Source organism: Nerophis ophidion, linkage group LG08 (assembly GCF_033978795.1).
Source record: "Nerophis ophidion isolate RoL-2023_Sa linkage group LG08, RoL_Noph_v1.0, whole genome shotgun sequence".
NCBI lineage: Eukaryota > Metazoa > Chordata > Actinopteri > Syngnathiformes > Syngnathidae > Nerophis > Nerophis ophidion.
In genome coordinates this window covers 37,688,659-37,707,954 of record NC_084618.1, presented here as the reverse complement: position 1 = coordinate 37,707,954, position 19,296 = coordinate 37,688,659, and the positions used below count along the sequence as shown (strand labels likewise).

General features: G+C 40.4%; 1 protein-coding gene across 3 annotated transcripts in view; it reads left to right on the top strand.

The window, feature by feature from the left end:
• The window catches only part of atxn1a (ataxin 1a), a 158,996-nt gene that overhangs the window by 52,085 nt on the left and 87,615 nt on the right, over nt 1-19,296 (top strand). For all 3 annotated transcript variants that reach the window (XM_061908488.1, XM_061908489.1, XM_061908490.1), the window contains one exon: nt 12,193-12,382. The gene's annotated coding sequence lies outside the window, so the exon portion shown is untranslated. The remainder of the gene's footprint in view (nt 1-12,192; nt 12,383-19,296) is intronic.

Sequence of the window (19,296 nt, the reverse complement as noted above, 5' to 3'; positions counted from 1 at the left end):
TGGCAAACACATACATATACATTCAAGTATAGGGCCTGTTTTATTTACACGTGTTTTATCTACACGATTCCCTAACCTGAAATTTCTATCTAAATACAATAATATTTCCGATGTAAAAACAGCTACACAATTATAATGTTATAATTACTTACCAGCAAATCTCTCTTGCTTGGTTGAGTTTTTATCAACTCATCAAGGTCGAGTAGTTCCTCCACTGTCTTCAATTTCTGCACATGGAAGGACAGTTTTATCAAAAAAATATCATTTTTGGTATCATATGTATCATAGCAAGTGTACTGTGTCATTCCATATGCATAAACTGAAATCATTGGTACATTGCCTTGCATTAACGTTCTGCTTTTCAATTACCGGTAGTGGTACATGTACATAGACTTAGGGGCGGACCAGATGAAACGTGGGGGAGGGTATGTTTTTTTTTGAAAAAAAAAAGAGATTGTTTAGCAAAAACTGAAAAATAAATAGTTTGTTCTCCTGACGTATATATTAAAAAAAAAAAGTTTGCTCCGGTAAGCTCTGCAAAAAAAAAAGTTGGTTACCTTCTTGTGCCAAGAGAAAAAACTTTGTACCTCCCAAAAATTTCTGCGCTCCGTGCAGTCTTTTATTGTCAATCATAAAACATCTTTCAACAAAATCTGTCTGGATATTTTATTGTCATATATTTTAGTATACATGTTGGCCAACAGGTCAACAGTGAAACCATTTGGAAGTTTCAATACTTGACAAAAGCTCTTGTAATAGCAGTACTGGCCTTATCAGTAAATTAAAAAAATAAGTAAAGATCATAGCATTTAATATTACATGGATCCTTTTATGGGCGACCCGTGGACTTGCCTTTTGAGACAAAGCCTTGCTAACAAGTCAAACTCATTAAAAAGTACCTGTACTTAAAATAAATTGGCAACATTTTAAATAAAAATTAAAATGAGCCAGAAAAACCTAACTGCCATCCAGACGGGTGTTTTGAAGATCAAAATCAAGAGGAAATAAATTAATACAGTGACTGGCGCGGCTGTAAAAGATAATGGGTACAGAACCAAAAAAAATTGTTTGTTTTGTGTTAGCTTGGAAAAACAATTGTTTGCTTTTGGGCAGGTGGGGGAAAAAATTGTTGTCTGCTTGGGGAGAAAAAAAAAGTTTGCTCAGGTCTAGTTTATACAGTCAAAATAAACGTTTTCCTGCAACCCTCTTGTGAAAGGGCCAAAGTTATATCGATATAAATAACCAGTATTATCTCAAGGTACAAACCTGAATCTTTATGGACGTCGATGGTTTTCTTTGCAGTGAAATAGTTTGATTTCCAATTCAAATCTTCGCTCTTAGTCTTGCTTGCTGGACTGGAAAGGAAGGACTTCAGCACGCATGCGCACAAGCGTGGCTTTTAGTTGACGCTGCCATCAAATAGCGGTTTCGTTGAAAACTGTCGCAAATGGCCGATGTGCGCAAAATGTTTGGCAAGTTAAATTGTACACGTTAAAACGACGTTGAAAAGACGATGTCCCCCAATGATGAAAACAAACCAGATTTGCAACATATGGTGTGGTGGGGTCAGTTGGTTGTGATTTGGTCGGGATATGGTTGAGTGACGTCGCGACGTAATTTCAACCTCACCTCGACGTTGAACTAAGGACGGGTGCCCACTGGGATGTCATAGACCTGATATTTATCATGATCATCAATCAAAATCATACAATCGCCCAACCCTGATAGCAAAGTAATTGTGTCTTGATCAAGGACTTTGAAGAAGTGGCCAAGTAGTTATACTCCAGTCCCACATCTGTCTGGCACTCTCCAGCTCCACCAACTATGTCATCATGGAGTATTAAAGGGGAACATTATCACAATTTCAGAAGGGTTAAAACCAATAAAAATCAGTTCCCTGTGGCTTATTTTATTTTTGAAGTTTATTTCAAAATTGTACCCATCCCGGAATATCCATAAAAAAAGCTTTAAAGTACCTGATTTTTGCTATCTGTGAAGCCATCGTCCATTTTCCTGTGACGTCATCCAGTGATGCCAATACAAATAGCACAGCAAGATATAGCGACATTAGCTCGGATTCAGACTCTGATTTCAGCGGCTTAAGCGATTCAACAGATTACGCATGTATTGAAATGGATGGTTAGAGTATAGAGGCAGATAGCAAAAACGAAATTGAAGAAGAAACTGAAGCTATTGAGCGAATTGCTATTGACGCTATTTGGCCATGTTTGCATTAGCATCGCCGGTAAAATGTGCAGACCAACGATCAAAAGTTTCGCATCTTGTGACACTGGAGCAACTTAAATCCGTCGATTGGTAAGTGTTTGTTTGGCATTAAATGTGGGTGGAGGGAAAGGCTGGATGTAAATATAGTTTCAAATGTACATACAGCTAGCCTAAATGGCATGTTAGCATCGATTAGCTGGCAGTCATGCCGCGACCAAATATGTCTGATTAGCACCTAAGTCAACAACATCAACAAAACTCACCTTTGTGATTTAGTTGACTTAATCGTTGGAAATGCATCTGCAGGTTATCCATACATCTCTGTGCCATGTCTGCCTTAGCACCGCCGGTAAAATGTGCAGACAGTCCGGCACATTCGATGGGGGTCTGGCGGCAGATTTCTTTGACTTTATCATTGGAAATGCATCTGCTTTGAGTGTCGCAGGATATCCACACAATCTTGCCATCTCTGTCGTAGCATAGCTTTTGTCGGTAAAGTGTGCGGAACAAACGACTGACCATTTCGTCGGCTTCCTCCACACCCTCGCATTTTGAACAAATTTCGTCCAATTTCTTGCCACTTTCGCATCTTTGGACCAGTGGTGCAACTTGAATCCCTTCCGACAAGGCATGATGTCTTCAAGTTTCCAGAAAACAGTCGAAAAAACAGAAAATAACAGAGCTGAGACGCATTACTGTTTGTAATGTGTTTGAGAAAATGGCGGCTTTATTACCTAGGTGACGTCACGTTCTAACGTCATCGCTCCGACAGCGATAAATACAAAGGCGTTTAATTCGCCAAAATTCATCCATTTAGAGTTCAGAAATCTGTTAAAAAAATATATGGTCTTTTTTCTGCAACATCAAGGTATATATTGACGCTTACATAGGTCTGGTGATAATGTTCCCCTTTAAAAGAACATTCTTGTAACAACCCTTGCAGTACTTTTATTTCCAAGAGGATTAAGGCAGTGCTAGGTAACAATGGTGCTCATACTAAATATTCAAACCACAATGTTCACTGTTGTTGCTAACTATTAGGAGAATAGTGGCTGTGTATTGATAGTAAATCTACACTGCTATATTTAGCTGTATACTGGGTACTTTATAATACCGTATTCTTCAGACAATAGGGCACACTGGATTATAAGGCGCACTGCCGATGAGCAGGTCTATTCAGGTCGGTCATATTAGGATTTTTTTTTTCCATATTTAAAAAAATTCCTTGTAGTCTACCTAACATACAGTATAGTGCTGGTTCTTTGGCCAAAATGTTGCACAGATCATGTTTTGCAAACTATCTTCAAGCCGCTTTCTGACTGTCTCTTCAGGATTCAACGTTTTGCTGGTGGTTTTATTTACGTGATTAAACTTCAACAGCATTTTCTTCCCGTCATCTTTTTTGAACCACTAGTTTTTGGCGGTTCCAAAGCGAGTTTACTGAAAGATGTAAGTTAGAGCATTACACTATTTATATTAGAAATGGCAACAGTGAAGGATTAATACCCCACAATAAGAGGATAGAAAAAAAGAAGGCGCTTATGGACTACGGTGTCGGTGCGGAGTACAATGGCGGACGCACGGAAATTCTCGGTATTTATGCAGATCCCAAATGCATATCAGAAGGTACCAATAGGTAGGAAAAGTTGGTTTTGCATTACATCGCAAAGCAAATTGCCAGATAATGTCTCCAATAGGTGCCATTTTACAACTTATACACAGTACCCGTATGTTGAAACACAGTACATCTGACCACGGTAGCCGTAATGCTCTGCGTTCCATCAAGCGGTACGGCTTTGTAGCTTACCAATGTCGTACTAAAACATTTTGACAGATTTTTGAGTGCTGTGTGTAATGTTCTATATTGTCAATGAAACATCAAAGTTTTGGTGTTGCAAGCTTACTGATACTTGCTAACGTCATCTTTTGAACAGGCGTCAACATGCAGTCCACACGTATCTCTTGTGTGTGACGCCATCTAGTAGTCACACTTATCATTACTCTATGTAACGAATAAAATTACTTTGACGTCGGTAAGCACAATCAGAATTATTATTTACATTAGGTGCATTGGGTTATAAGGCGCATTGTCGATTAAAAAAAAAAATTAAAGGATTTTAAATGCGCTGAAAAGTACGGCATATCCAAGTCTACTATCTATAGAGTTGTCCCTTGTGAAGATTATAAAAGGCTCGCAGAAATGTGACAGTTGGACTCACTTTTGTGTGCATCTCACAATGGAGGGCGTGGGAATTTGTATGTTTTAAGTGAATAGATGATGTAGCACAGCGTGTTTGTAAGAGAGGACCATAGAGACTTGGTAGATCAAAAGCAGTGGATTATTAGTATGCATGCGTGGGATGCCTGTATGTCTTTTGTTTGTGGATGTGTGTGCGGACGTGTGTGTGTGTGTTCCTTTGAAGATTCTGTATACATCCCTGTGTTCCCAACCTCCAGACCCCTCCCCCCTCTCCCTTACCGCCACCATCAAAGCTCATAGTTGCAGAGTAATAGAGAAGTTTGGCTCATTGCAATAAATCACAAGCGTCACAAGAATACCCGTGATTGCATCCCTGTCACATGTCACGGTGCAGTGTTGTGACGTGTTGCCATGGAGACCACCTCTATTGGACCAGGAAGGGAAGCGCGTGAAATAAACAATTATAGCGCCAAAGAAAGCCGGCAGTAACAAGGCAGGCTTTGATAATTAATGGAGTAAAAATGCACTGCTGATGTTTCCTCTGCGCCCTTCAACACACCTTTGCGCAGGTGTGTGTTTTATTTTTAATCTTATCTGCACAGGCCACGCTGCACTCTTGCCTCATGTTTGTGCACGTACATATGAGTGGCAGCTTTGACCTTTGAACTTACAGCTTGTTGCACTTTTGCATAGTGGGGGTGCTTCATAATTACACAGGGCTATTTTAAACATAAAAGAAATACCGGATTGTGTTTTTTCCTGGTGTCTTTTTTGCAGGTTTGTGTGGAGCGAACTTATGTGGGTAAACAAGTTTATTATATTCAGACAACAACACAAATAATTGCAATGTCATGTTGCTTTCCTTGAGGCTTTATGCACCTTTTCCAGCCCGTGGCGTGAATTCTTTGAAATGCTCGATGAAGTCACATGTTTTGGTGCAACCGCAAAGACAAACAAGTGTGCAGACACAGCAGAAAGAGAATCGCAATAAAAACAGAGGCAGCATGGTTTCATGCGGGTGTCGTCCTTACTAACAGGAGCATTAGCGAGACAGGACACACACCCACACATATATATACAATCCAGGGCTGCTGAGTCAGAGGAAAAACTTGTGTGTGTGTGTTAGTATGCTTGCAATTGACCCAGCAGCCTCTTCCATTAATCAGATTGACAAAGTGAAAGCAGGTGAAGAGTCCATATTGATTGCAACCCCTTCCGGTCAATCGGGTGATTTTAATTCAGGCATAAAAGCGGATTAGAAGGCCGCATGTACAAAATATACGTTCCCCCCGGTGTTTGTGTATTTTGTGTCCGTGTTTAGTTTAAAAAAAACCCCAAATAAACAAGCAAATAGCGTGACAGTCACAAGTCTGGCAGTGTGAGGGTCTTGTGTCAATGGCACCACAAGGCAACCGCTCTCACAAACACACAGCTCGCTGTGCACATATGGAAGTGGTTGCCTGGGAGTCACGATGTGTGTCCAGTTTGCAGTAGGATGTACAGTAAGTAATTGTATTAATGGTTGCACCTAGGGCTTGGCAATATATCGATATACTCGATATATCTTACTTACTGAAGGATGGCTCCAACAGTGTTGCCAATCCTCTTGGCGACTTTTTTTGTAAACAGCTATTAGCGAAACATTTTGCAACTTTTCCCGGTAGGGCTGGGCGATATACTCGATATATCGTGGGTTTGTCTCTGTGCGATATAGAAAATGACTATATTGTGATATTCGAGTATACATTCTCACGGAGTTTCTTTTAGCTGCGGACCTTACACTGCCTGCGTTTCCCACTCTTTCTTGTCTCTCCTTCTCACAGAGATGAGGTGCAGGTGGTAATACGAGAGAGAAAGAAGGTGCGAATCTGGTAACAAATAAAGGAAGAATAAATTACCCCAAAAAAAAACAGCACGGGATCCATCGTCCGGCGGTGGTTTGGCTTCAAGCAGGAATATATTCAACATTTATGCGGCAAAAGCGTTGCTACAAAAAGTAACAGCTCTATTAATGTAGCATCAATTCAAAAGTCATCCGCTAGAGCTGTGGTTCTCAACCTTTTTTCAGTGATATACCCCCTGTGAACACTTTTTTAAATTCAAGTACCCCCTAATCAGAGAAAAGCATTTTTGGTTGAAAAAAATAGATAGAGAAGTAAAATACAGCATATTCATCAGTTTCTGATTCGTTAAATTATATAACAGTGCAAAATATGGTTCATTTGTAGTGGTCTTTCTTGAACTATTTGGAAAAAAGATATAAAAATACCTAAAAACTTGTTGAAAAATAAACAAGTGATTCAATTATAGAAAAGATTTCTACACATAGAAGTAATCATCAACTTAAAGTGCCCTCTTTGGGGATGGTAATAGACATCCATCTGGATTCATTTCTTCAACATTTCTTCACAAAAAAAGAAATCTTTAACATCAATATTTATGGAACATGTCCACAAAAAATCTAGCTCCCAACACTGAATATTGCATTGTTGCATTTCTTTTCACAGTTTATAAACTTGCATTCATATTTTGTTGAAGTATTACTCAATAAATATATTTATAAAGGATTTTGGAATTGTTGCTATTTTTAGAATATTTATGTAGCCCCAGGGGTACGGGTACCCCCATTTGAGAACCACTGCGCTAGAGAATGAAGAGTGCTTGAAACTTCACGTCAACATCTCCAGCCGGTGCCACACCAACAAAATGCCGCAGCAACTCTATTTCCAGATCAACACCGTATGAAAAAAAAAAGTCAACAACTGACGCAGATAACGTCCGCGGGAACCTAATATGCGGCTCATTTTTGTTTGACAGTTTTTGAAATATCTTGTGTGAAATCATGCACAAAAGTGCACTTTACTTGTTTTTAAGTATCGTAGTGGTGTTCCGTACAAAAAGTACACTTCAATTTAGTGTTCAATCAATCAATCAATGTTTACTTATATAGCCCTAAATCACTAGTGTCTCAAAGGGCTGCACAAACCACAACACAAACCACCACGACATCCTCGGTAGGCCCATATAAGGGCAAGGAAAACTCACACCCAGTGGGACGTCGGTGACAATGATGACTATGAGAACCTTGGAGAGGAGGAAAGCAATGGATGTCGAGCAGGTCTAACATGATACTGTGAAAGTTCAATCCATAATGGATCCAACACAGTAGCGAGAGTCCCGTTCACAGCGGAGCCAGCAGGAAAACATCCCAAGCGGAGGCGGATCAGCAGCGCAGAGATGTCCCCAGCCGATACACAGGCAAGCAGTACATGGCCACCGGATCGGACCGGACCCCCTCCACAAGGGAGAGTGGGACATAGGAGAAAAAGAAAAGAAACGGCAGATCAACTGGTCTAAAAAGGGAGTCTATTTAAAGGCTAGAGTATACAAATGAGTTTTAAGGTGAGACTTAAATGCTTCTACTGAGGTGGCATCTCGAACTTTTACCGGGAGGGCATTCCAGAATACTGGAGCCCGAAATGAAAATGCTCTATAGCCCACAGACTTTTTTTGGGCTTTGGGAATCACTAATAAGCCGGAGTCCTTTGAACGCAGATTTCTTGCCGGGACATATGGTACAATACAATCGGCAAGATAGGATGGAGCTAGAACGTGTAGTATTTTATATGTAAGTAGTAAAACCTTAAAGTCACATCTTAAGTGCACAGGAAGCCAGTGCAGGTGAGCCAGTACAGGCGTAATGTGATCAAACTTTCTTGTTCTTGTCAAAAGTCTAGCAGCCGCATTTTGTACCAACTGTAATCTTTTAATGCTAGACATACGGAGACCCGAAAATAATACGTTAAAGTAGTCGAAGAGAGACGTAGCAAACGCGTGGATAATGATCTCAGCGTTTTTAGTGGACAGAATGGAGCGAATTTTAGCGATATTAAGGAGATGAAAGAAGGCCGTTTTAGTAACGCTTATAATGTGTGACTCAAAGGAGAGAGTTGGGTCAAAGGTAATACCCAGATTCTTTACCGTGTCGCCTTGTTTATTTGGTTGTCAAATGTTAGAGATGTATTATTAAATAGAGGTCGGTGTCTAGCAGGACCGATAATCAGCATTTCCTTTTTTTTGGCGTTGAGTTGCAAAAAGTTAGCGGACATCCATTGTTTAATTTCATTAAGACACGCCTCCAGCTGACTACAATCCGGCGTGTTGGTCAGCTTTAGGGGCATGTAGAGTTGGGTGTCATCAGCATAACAGTGAAAGCTAACACCGTATTTGCGTATGATGTCACCTAGCGGCAGCTTGTAAATGCTGAAGAGTGCAGGGCCAAGGACCGAACCCTGGGGAACTCCACATGTTACTTTAACGTAGTCCGAGGTCACATTGTTATGGGAGACGCACTGCATCCTATCAGTAAGATAAGAGGTAAACCAAGACAGGTCTAAGTCTGACATACCAATTCGTGTTTTGATACGTTCTAATAAAATATTATGATCGACGGTATCGAAAGCAGCGCTAAGATCGAGGAGCAGCAACAAGTGTTGTTTTGATATGTCATCTTGGTGACATCATGCAAAAAAGTGCACAAATAGCTTGTTTTAAAATGTCTCAGACAATCTTGCACTTTCTGTTTTGGAAATGACATGAATGTTTGTGCCACTGCTTGATAACTGTTTAATAAATACAGTTTTGGTAAATTGACGTAGTTGTGATTTCCGTCTCTGCATGAAAGTTTAAAATGAATATATATTAATGCAGTATGAAGAAGAATGTTTTAATGTAGACACATAGAATCCCCATACTGCTGTGATTATATGCATCAAGTGTTTATTCAAGGCTAAGGCAAAATATTGCAATATATATCGTGTATCGTGACAGCCTAAAAATATTGAGATATTAATAAAAGGCCATATCGCCCAGCCCTAGTTGCACTAATTCATAACAAATTGAGCGAGGTACGATTATGGCCAAAATAATAATCACGATTATTTTGGTCAATATTTAAATCACGATTATTAATCATGATTATTCATTTTGTTAGGTATAACAGTGGTGTAGGGCGAGAGTTTTGAAAGCAACGCCATCTTGTAAGTTGTAAATAAATAGTCTAATAAAAAGGCTAAATAAACCTTCTCCATACATTTAGACACAAATACCCCCCGCGACCCCGAAAGGGAATAAGCGGTAGAAAATGGATGGATGGATATACGAAGGTCCTGGGTTTGATCCTGGGCTCGGGATCTTTCTGTGTGGAATTTTCATATTCTCCCTGTGACTGCGTGGGTTCTCTCTGGGTACTCCAACTTCCTCCCACCTCAATAGACATGCACCTGGTAATCCCCAGTTAGTACATCAGTCGAAGAAAATTATCAAACTAAATGAATAACATACTGTTTTCTTTTTTAAATTTTTTTTTTATCTTGATAGATTGAACATTAACACCAATGAGTTGATTGGCAACATTAAATTGGCCCTAGTGTGTGAATGTGAGTGTGAATGTTGTCCGTCTATCTGTGTTGGCCCTGCGATGAGGCGGCGACTTGTCCAGGGTGTACCCCCCACCTTCCGCTCAAATGTAGCTGAGATAGGCACCAGCACCCCACCGCCATTGTTCGTTAGTATAAACTTGTCGGTCTTTTCTCATTACCTGATGCCTTTAGCTCTATTTTTCCATTTTCTATGCTTTTTTTAGGGCACAATAATCATTGGACACCCCCGCTTGACTTAATCATACATTTGATCGTTTATAGTATTTAACATTTGTCACAAATGACAAAATACAAAAATATAGTTATTTAGTGCAATGCTTGAAAGAGTGAAAGAGTCCTTCAATGACCAACTACATTTAAGCATTCCCTAGGTTAATATGCATGCGCAGATGCAGGGGCTGCATCAACTCCAATGGGGAGCATGTCTCGTCAGACCACTGGCATCCTCTACAACCTGTCGTCACGTCCGCTTTTCCTCCATACAAACAGCGTGCCGGCCCAGTCACGTAATCTATGCGGCATTTACACACCCACAAGTGAATGCGAGGCATACTTGGTCAACAGCCATACAGGTCACACTGAGGGTGGCCGTATAAACAACTTTAACACTGCTACACCACACTGTGAACCCACACCAAACAAGAATGACAAAAACATTTCGGGAGAACATCCGCACCGTAACACAACAGAACAAATACCCAGAACCCCTTGCAGCACTAACTCTTCCGGGACGCTACAATATACACCCTCCCTAAAACCAAAACTCGATTTTGCATGTCACTATAAAGTTATATAAGCCTTGCCTGTTCAATATTCAATGCAAAACTTGTTTGGGTCCCTATTAAAAGGTTAAGTTGTTCAACTTTGGCCCGCAGCTTTGTTCAGTTTAGAATTTTGGCCCACTCTGTATTTGAGTTTGACACCCCTGCCCTAGAGGAAGTACTAGTGAGTGCTCCATCAGGTGATTTCCTTGTTCTACTGGGGAACTTCAACGCTCATGTTGGCAAAGACAGTGAGACCTGGAGAGGCGTGATTGGGGGAAACTACCACCCTGATCCGAACCAGAGTGGTGTTTTATTATTGTACTTTTGTGCTCGTCACAGATTGTCCATAACAAACACAATGTTCAAACATAAGGGTGTCTATATGTGCACTTGGCACTCAGACACCCTCGGCCGCAGTTCGATGATCGACTTTGTGGTTGCTTCATCAAATTTGCGGTCTCATGTTTTGGACACTCGAGTGATGATAGAGACGGAGCTTTCAACTGATGGTGATGAATCGACTCCAATGGAGGGGGAGGATGCCGGACAAACCTGGCAGGCCTAAACGCATAGTGAGGGTCTGCTGGTAAAGTCTAGCAGAGTCTCCGGTCAGAGAGAGTTTCAATTCCCACCTCCAGAAGAACTTTGAAAATCTTATTAGAGAGGCGTTGGACATTTAGTCCGATTTGGCCATGTTCCATGCCTGTTGTTGAGGCAGCCAATCGGAGCTGTGGCTGCAAAGTGGTCGGTGCCTGCCGTGGCGGTAATCCCAGAACCCGCTGGTGGACATCTATGGTGAGGGAGGCTGTCAAGCTGAAGGAGTCCTATCAGGTCTTTTAGGCTCATGGGACTCCAATGCAATGGACATGTAAATGGCGGTTGCAAAGGCAAAAACTTCGACATGGAGTTTGGATCCCCCCTGCAGAGAGCTGGACAAAGTAGCTAGGGAGAGGGAAGTCTGGGCTTCTCTGCTAAGGCTGCGGCCACCGCGACCCGACTTCGGATAAGTGAAAAAAGATGGATGAATGGATGGATGGATAATTGTCCAGCCCTTGAGCGAGGTTTTCACAGGTTGGCAAACTTGCCAATAACTGGGCACACCTTGAATTGTTAGACTTTTTGAGAGTGGGTGTTTTTGCACACGTTGCCATGCATTTGCTTAACTTGAGTATGGTAGCTTTGACAAGTAGCAGTTTAGATCTCTGCCTTAGTGCTCAGGACCTCATTCTTTGGCAAAAAATATTTACCTAATATTATTGTAATTTTTTAAATATATTTAAACAAAAATTTAAAATCCATTTTTGAAAATTATGAATCAATTTATAATCTAAATAAATATCAGTGATTTACTGATTTGCTGTAGGCGTGAATACATTTTTTTCAGCACCCTTATACAGTATGTGTAATAAAAATAATGTACATCAGATGATCAATTGAAAATCTTTAGAAAAGGAGTTAATGTCATTTGTTCCAATGTTTGTCATTCTAATCGAAAATGAAAACAAAAAAGCTGCCTATTTTTATTCATTATTTATTTGATTCTGTCATGCTATGCCAACAGGGAATGTTGAGAGCTCCTGTAGGTGGACAGACGTGGACACGCGGCGCACGACCTCAGGAAATTCCCCTCTGTCGGTGACACCATCAACATCTGGCGGCGAGGACCGCGGCGCCGTTCGAGTGTCATCTCTGGACCGAATAACAACAGGCTCTGCCGCATCTGCCCCTATCTTTCTACCTCCTCTGCTCAGGTACGTCACCATTCAAGTCTTTTTTGGAGAGGAGGAAGTTTTTACTCGTTGTAACGTAGCAAAAAACACTTTAAGTCAGTGTTTCTTAACTGATTTGAGCCGCAAGCCCCAACTTTGACGGCCGCCAAAAAATATCTGTTTTTCAGCTGTGGTCTGTATGGGCCTCAATGGTACTTATTTGTAATACAATTAGCCACCACTTGTGGCAGTAATGATAATCGCAAACAAACAGAAGTCTGAAGCTACAGTCATAGATAAGTACAAAAAACATGACTTAAGTGGTAAAGCTGTACATTCATTTGCACTTGAATTTATCGATAGTTTATTTAAGAAACATATATAGTATTATTTTTAATTTATTTCGAATTTGTTTATTTCAGCACCGCATAATTGTGTGTGAATGTATTTTGCAATCCTTTTTATTGAAGTATTGATTAGTATTTATTTTTGTAATCTGCCTGAGCTAAGTCTCGATAATAATCTTTGTGATTAATAGGGGTGTGAATCCTTGGGCACATAACGTTTCGATCCGATTCCTGGGGTCACGGTACGATTCAGAATCGATTGTTGATTCAAACTGATTTTCGCAATGTAGTATTTTGTATAATAATCAAAATGAAACTTTTTCAAAACCGGTTACAGTTGAGAAAAGCTCCCTGTAGTTGTAAGGAGATGGCCTAAAAACTCATTTTAATATTGACTATACGTGTATATATATACGTATGTATGTATGTACGTATTTATATAATATGTGTATATATACATATATATATATATATATATATATATGTATATATATATATATAGTATATGTATGTATGTATATATAATATATGTATGAATATGTTTTTATACATATATATATGTATATATTTTTTTAATACATATTTGTAAACTACGTAATGATTTTGAATCTGCATGAATTAGAATTGCAACTTGGATGTGAATTTAAAAAAAATGTTGGTTGACCCACAAGTGATTAACAGATTGTTTCTTATCATTTTAACAGGGTTTTTACTGTTAAGGTGTGAGTAGGTTAGATATAAATATTAAATATGATTAAAATCTAGAGTAAGATTACTAATTCAGTGTTAATAATAGATTGAGTCCCGGGCCCCTCTGTAGTGGAATCGTTGGGCCCCGAGGTCAAAAAGGTTAAGAACCATTGCCTTAAGTGTTGGCGCTGTCCAATGCAAGATGGCACTGGTAGAGGTCAGAGGTTAGTAAGGTAGCTCAAGTATGCTAGGTATTGTGTGCACTTTCATTCCTTTTGAATTTTGATAATAAGGATAGAAGACGGTGGCATACGCCATGAGTCAAAGTTTATTTGGCTTACTTTTTAGTGGAATTTGGTCCACTCTCACAGACATTCTCCCTCCTCAGTTTGCCTCCTTTCGGTTTTCCATTGAAGCTCCTTCTTCAGTGGTTTTTATCTGCAGCTCAGCAGTCTTCTCCCCAGTTGGAGCAAGAGAAGGCTGAATAGAGGATCTTACTGAGGAAGACAATCCCTGCCTGTTCACTGGCTGCATGCATAATCTCTTATTCCTCCTCTTTCACCTCTTCCCTGCCTTGTGTCATCTCAAAGAAGGGTCAATGAAAGAACCAACAGCATGTCGTTTCCTGACATAACAACTGATTTGCCATTATCACAATATTTTCAAACTGCTCATTAAACCTCACATATGTATGGAAGGCCTTGACTCCTCAGGGGCGTGTTTGCAAAATCAGCACCGCTTTGATTTCATATTCCCAAACTGGGCTGTGAGAATATGCCAAAACAGCAAGAGAGAGCGATAGAGAGAGGGAGGGTTCACTTGCAGAGAGAGATAGTTGTATGTATTCAATACGGTTTCTTGCTTTTTATTTGAAGTGTAAATGACTCACACGCACTTTGTCTGAGGGTTAGACTGCAGAAGGTGATTGCGACAATCTTAAATCAGCTATTAATACAAAGCAATGTTCCCTACAGTAAGACGCTGCTGACTGTCAACTCTTATACAAATGAATCAGTATCATGTTAACATGCTTGTACATGTACGTAACCGAAATATGAGATGCATCGCAAACCGCAAAAAAAAATCTATTCGTAGTCATCACTAACATCAAAGGCTAGCAAGGTAGTCAGGATGGCTCCATTGTATAGTCATTTAAAGAATTAAGCGGCTATTTTTAAATATTTGATAGTATTGTTGGAATCAACACTAGATTGTTATTAGGGCAAAATAAATTGGCTTTGTCATCAATTGGGTTATGAGATGATGTCATAATAATCTGCATTAGTTTAGGTCAAGATCAATTTTGGTGTGGATTCAATGTCGAACAACATGCAAAGTATCGCTAATTTTACAAACCCTGTTTCCATATGAGTTGGGAAATTGTGTTGGATGTAAATGTAACGCTAGCATGGGCTAGGCGGGTTAAGAGTGTAAATCGTGTGACAGAAGACGGTTCGTCCAGGAGCCTGAGGTATGAAAGATGACGACAACTAGTTATCTTGGTTTTGACTCCATTAAATGTATTGACACAAGAACATAAATAACACAGATAACACAAGAGAAAATGAAAAAAAATGCCCCCCAAAAAAATACAAAATACAGTCCTACTTCCTTCTCAGAACCAGTCCACAGTTCAGTTCAAAAAGGTACACAAACACAACGACTTTCGCGTCAGTCAGAAAGTTTCGTTCCAAAAACAAAAGTAATCCAAAAGGTTCGCAGCGGCGGAGGAAAAAAAAATGCTTGTCTTACTGCATAGTTGTTTAGCTCGCCATCTTGTTGAGTTGAGTTTGAAGGTGGATAGGGAGCTCAGGTTGTTTGGGTCACCGGGTATTCCTTCCCGGAAAAAAAAAACCTGACCTGAGTAATCGAGGGCAAAACAACACACCATGCACGGCCCGATAGTTAGTCGAACATATTGGTTAATTATGAAGTTTGCAAAGTGTGAGGATGAAAAGATTTTGCGAGTTCTTTCTCCAGCGCGTCTCCCAGCATGGCAACCACAGCAGATATGAGCGAACTGGTGAAGTAAACAGCACTTCCTTGAAAGGAAGCGAGCGCCATTTTGGGGCAGGAAGTAAACCTCCACAATAAAAGTCTTTGCACTGTATGCATGTGTTTAATGGGTATTTTAAACATGGGTTACATAAATATAAACGGAGTACAATGATTTGCAAATAATTTTCAACCCATATTCAGTTGAATATGCTACAAAGACAACATATTTGATGTCCGAACTGATAAAAATTATTTTTTTGCAAATAATCATTAACTTTAGAATTTGATGCCAGCAACATGTGACAAAGAAGTTGGGAAAGGTGTCAGTAAATACTGATACAATTGAGGAATGCTCATCAAACACTTATTTGGAACATCCCACAGGTGTGCAGGCTAATTGGGAACAGGTGGGTGCCATGATTGGGTATAAAAACAGATTTACAAAAAATGCTTAGTCTTTTACAAGAAAGGATGGGGCGAGGTACACCACTTTGTCCACAACTGCGTGAGCAAATAGTCAAAAAGTTTAAGAACTAAAAGTGCAATTGCAAGAAATTTAGGGATTTCAACATCTACGGCCCATAATATCATCAAAAGGTTCAGAGAATCTGGAGAAATGACTCCACGTAAACGGTATGGCCGGAAACCATCATTAAATGACCGTGATTTTCGATCCCTCAGACGGCACTGTATCAAAAACCGACATCAATCTCTAAAGGATATCACCGCATGGGCTCAGGAACACTTCAGAAAGCCACTGTCACTAAATACAGTTTGTCGCTACATCTGTAAGTGCAAGTTAAAGCTCTACTATGCAAAGCGAAGCCATTTATCAACAACATCCAGAAACGCCGCCGGCTTCTCTGGGCCCGAGATCATCTAAGATGGACTGATGCAAAGTGGAAAAGTGTTCTGTGGTCTGACGAGTCCTTATATCGAATTGTTTTTGGAAATATTCGACATTGTGTCATCCGGACCAAAGGGGAAGCGAACCATCCAGACTGCTATCGACACAAAGTTCAAAAGCCAGAATCTGTGATGGTATGGGGGTGCATTAGTGCCCAAGGCATGGGTAACTTACACATCTGTGAAGCACCATTAATGCTGAAAGGTGCATACAGGTTTTGGAACAACATATGCTGCCATCTAAGCGCCGTCTTTTTCATGGACGCCCCTGCTTATTTCAGCAAGACAATGCCAAGCCACATTCAGCACGTGTTACAATAGCGCGGCTTCGTAAAAAAAGAGTGCGGTTACTTTCCTGGCCCGCCTGCAGTCCAGACCTGTCTCCCATCGAAAATGTTTGGCACATTATGAAGCGTAAAATACAACAGCGGAGACCCCGGACTGTTGAACGACTGAAGCTCTACATAAAACAAGAATGGGAAAGAATTCCACTTTCAAAGCTTCAACAATTAGTTTCCTCAGTTCTCAAATGTTTATTGAGCTTTGTTAAAAGAAAAGGTGATGTAACACAGTGGTGAACATGCCCTTTCCCAACTATTTTGGCACGTGTTGCAGCCATGAAATTCTAAGTTAATTATTATTTGCAAAAAAAAAATAAAGGTTATGCGTTTTAACATCAAATATCTTGTGTTTGTAGTGCATTCAATCAAATATGGGTTGAAAACGATTTACAAATCATTGTATTCCGTTTAATAGTCACCAGCGCCCCCCGTGACCCCAAAGGGAATAAGCCAGGGGTGTCAAACGTATGGGCGGGATGAGTTTGCTAAATGTAAAAATAAGCCGAAATTTTTGAATGAGAGAAACGGCTGTTCTAAATGTGTCCACTAGATGTCACAATAGCAATTCTGTGTATCTTTGTAGATCAGGGGTTGGCAACCCGCGGCTCCGGAGCCGCATGCAGCTCTTTGATCACTCTGATGTGGCTCAGTTGAAGATTTTTCCGGGAGTTTGTCCGGATTTCAGTGCCTCTCCTAGAAATATCCCTGGGCTAACATTCTCCGGTTTTCACCCGCATAACTATTTTGAGGGCGTGTCGTTGGGATAATGCTTTTAACGTTCTCTAAAACATATCTTCGCGCCCGCCTTCACGCCATTCTGGTAGTGGGGGTGTATAATGTGCTTGTTCTATTTTTAAACAAAGCAAACAATCTGAAGTTGTCTTTATTGTTAAGTTATCGTGCCGTGATTTAACCAGTCCGGGCCACTTGGGAGTAGATTTTTCTCCATGTGGTCCCCCATCTTAAATGAGTTTGACACCCCTGGAATAAGCGGCAGAAAATGGACGGATGGATGGATGTATTCCGTTTATATTTAGATCCAACACAATTTACCAACTCATATGGAAACGGGGTTTGTAATATGGCCCTTTGTGCCCTCTCATGTATGCTGGTATGACAATAAAGTTCCTTTAATCTTTCAATCAATCAATCAATCAATCAAAGTTAATTTATATAGCCCTTAATCACCAGTGTCTCAAAGGGCTACACAAGCTACAACGACATCCTCGGCTCAGAACCCAAATCATGGCAAGAAAAAACTCAACACAATGGGATACAATGAGAAACCTTGAAGGGGATCCCCCCTCCCAGGTCTACCGATGCAATGTAACAACTCAACATTTTCTCAGCGTGTGTATTTTGTTGCAATTATCTGCGTTTTCAAAGCTTTTGAATGACTCCAAAGTTTCAGTAAATCTAATGTACTCACATAATCATTCAGTCAGCCATATAGCACAATATCAACCCGAATGTAGCTGAGATAGGCACCAGCGCCCCCCGCGACCCCAAAGGGAATAAGCAGTAGAAAATGGAGGGATGGACGGATCAACTCACCTTCGACATGGAGAAGACATGACAAAATGCAGAAGAGGCAGCACCAAAGCCAAAGTCGAATGACAAAAAAAGCAAAAACCCACTGAATACAATGGGAACCCACCACCACTAACAGGCCTTCGAAGGCCGGACCACTGCACGCTGGAGAAGACGACTTCAGCGCTTTCAGTGCGAAGGAGGCAGCGATTTATGATCACTTGGAATGGGACTTTTTAAGAAAAAAATCTGAACCATTCGGTTTGTATTTTTAATATAATGTTTTTTCTTTGTGTTACTAGTTGTCACGATTGGCTTAGCCAGAGTCGAACTCCAACACAGAGAAGAAATAATAATAATAATGATAAAAAAAAGCACACTCAAAAAGGAGTGAAGAAAACTAAGGAATATGCTAGGGATTGTAGCATCTTAAACATTACTAAGATAATGGTAACTTGGCAGCTTCTGATACCATAGCTAGGCCAAATTGTTGAAATAATAAATGATGCGTCCTTGTGTGTGCTTTCTTTTACTTTAAATTATGTAAACTTAAAGCAATTATATTACAACAATATTATACTGTGACTTGAAATACTGGGCAAAATTGTCCAATGGTGTGATAAATGGTAATGGTGGATTATTGGGATATATGGCATCAGAGGTGTTAGTATGTCCGCCTCACAATACGAAGGTCCTGGGTTTGATACTGCGCTCGGGATCTTTCTGAGTGGAGTTTGCATGTTCTCCCCATGACTGCGTGGGTTCCCTCCAGGTACTCCGGCTTCTTCCCACCTACAAAGACAGGCACCTGGGGATAGGTTGATTGGCAACACTAAATTGGCCCTAGTGTGTGAATGTGAGTGTGAATGTTCTCTGTCTATCTGTGTTGGCCTTGCGATGAGGTGGCGACTTGTCCAGGGTGTACCCCGCCTACTTCCCGAATGCAGCTGAGATAGGCTCCTGCACCCCCCGCGACCCCAAAAGGGACAAGCGGTAGAAATTGGATGGATGGATGGATGGTGTTATAAAGAGTTAGGTAAACCCAACCAAAATTGTGTCCAAAAAAAAAAAAAGATTCAAACCGTGAATTTTGTGAGGTAAAACCACAAAATGTTGTTCCTGTTCTCTGGTTGCCCAAAGCTGG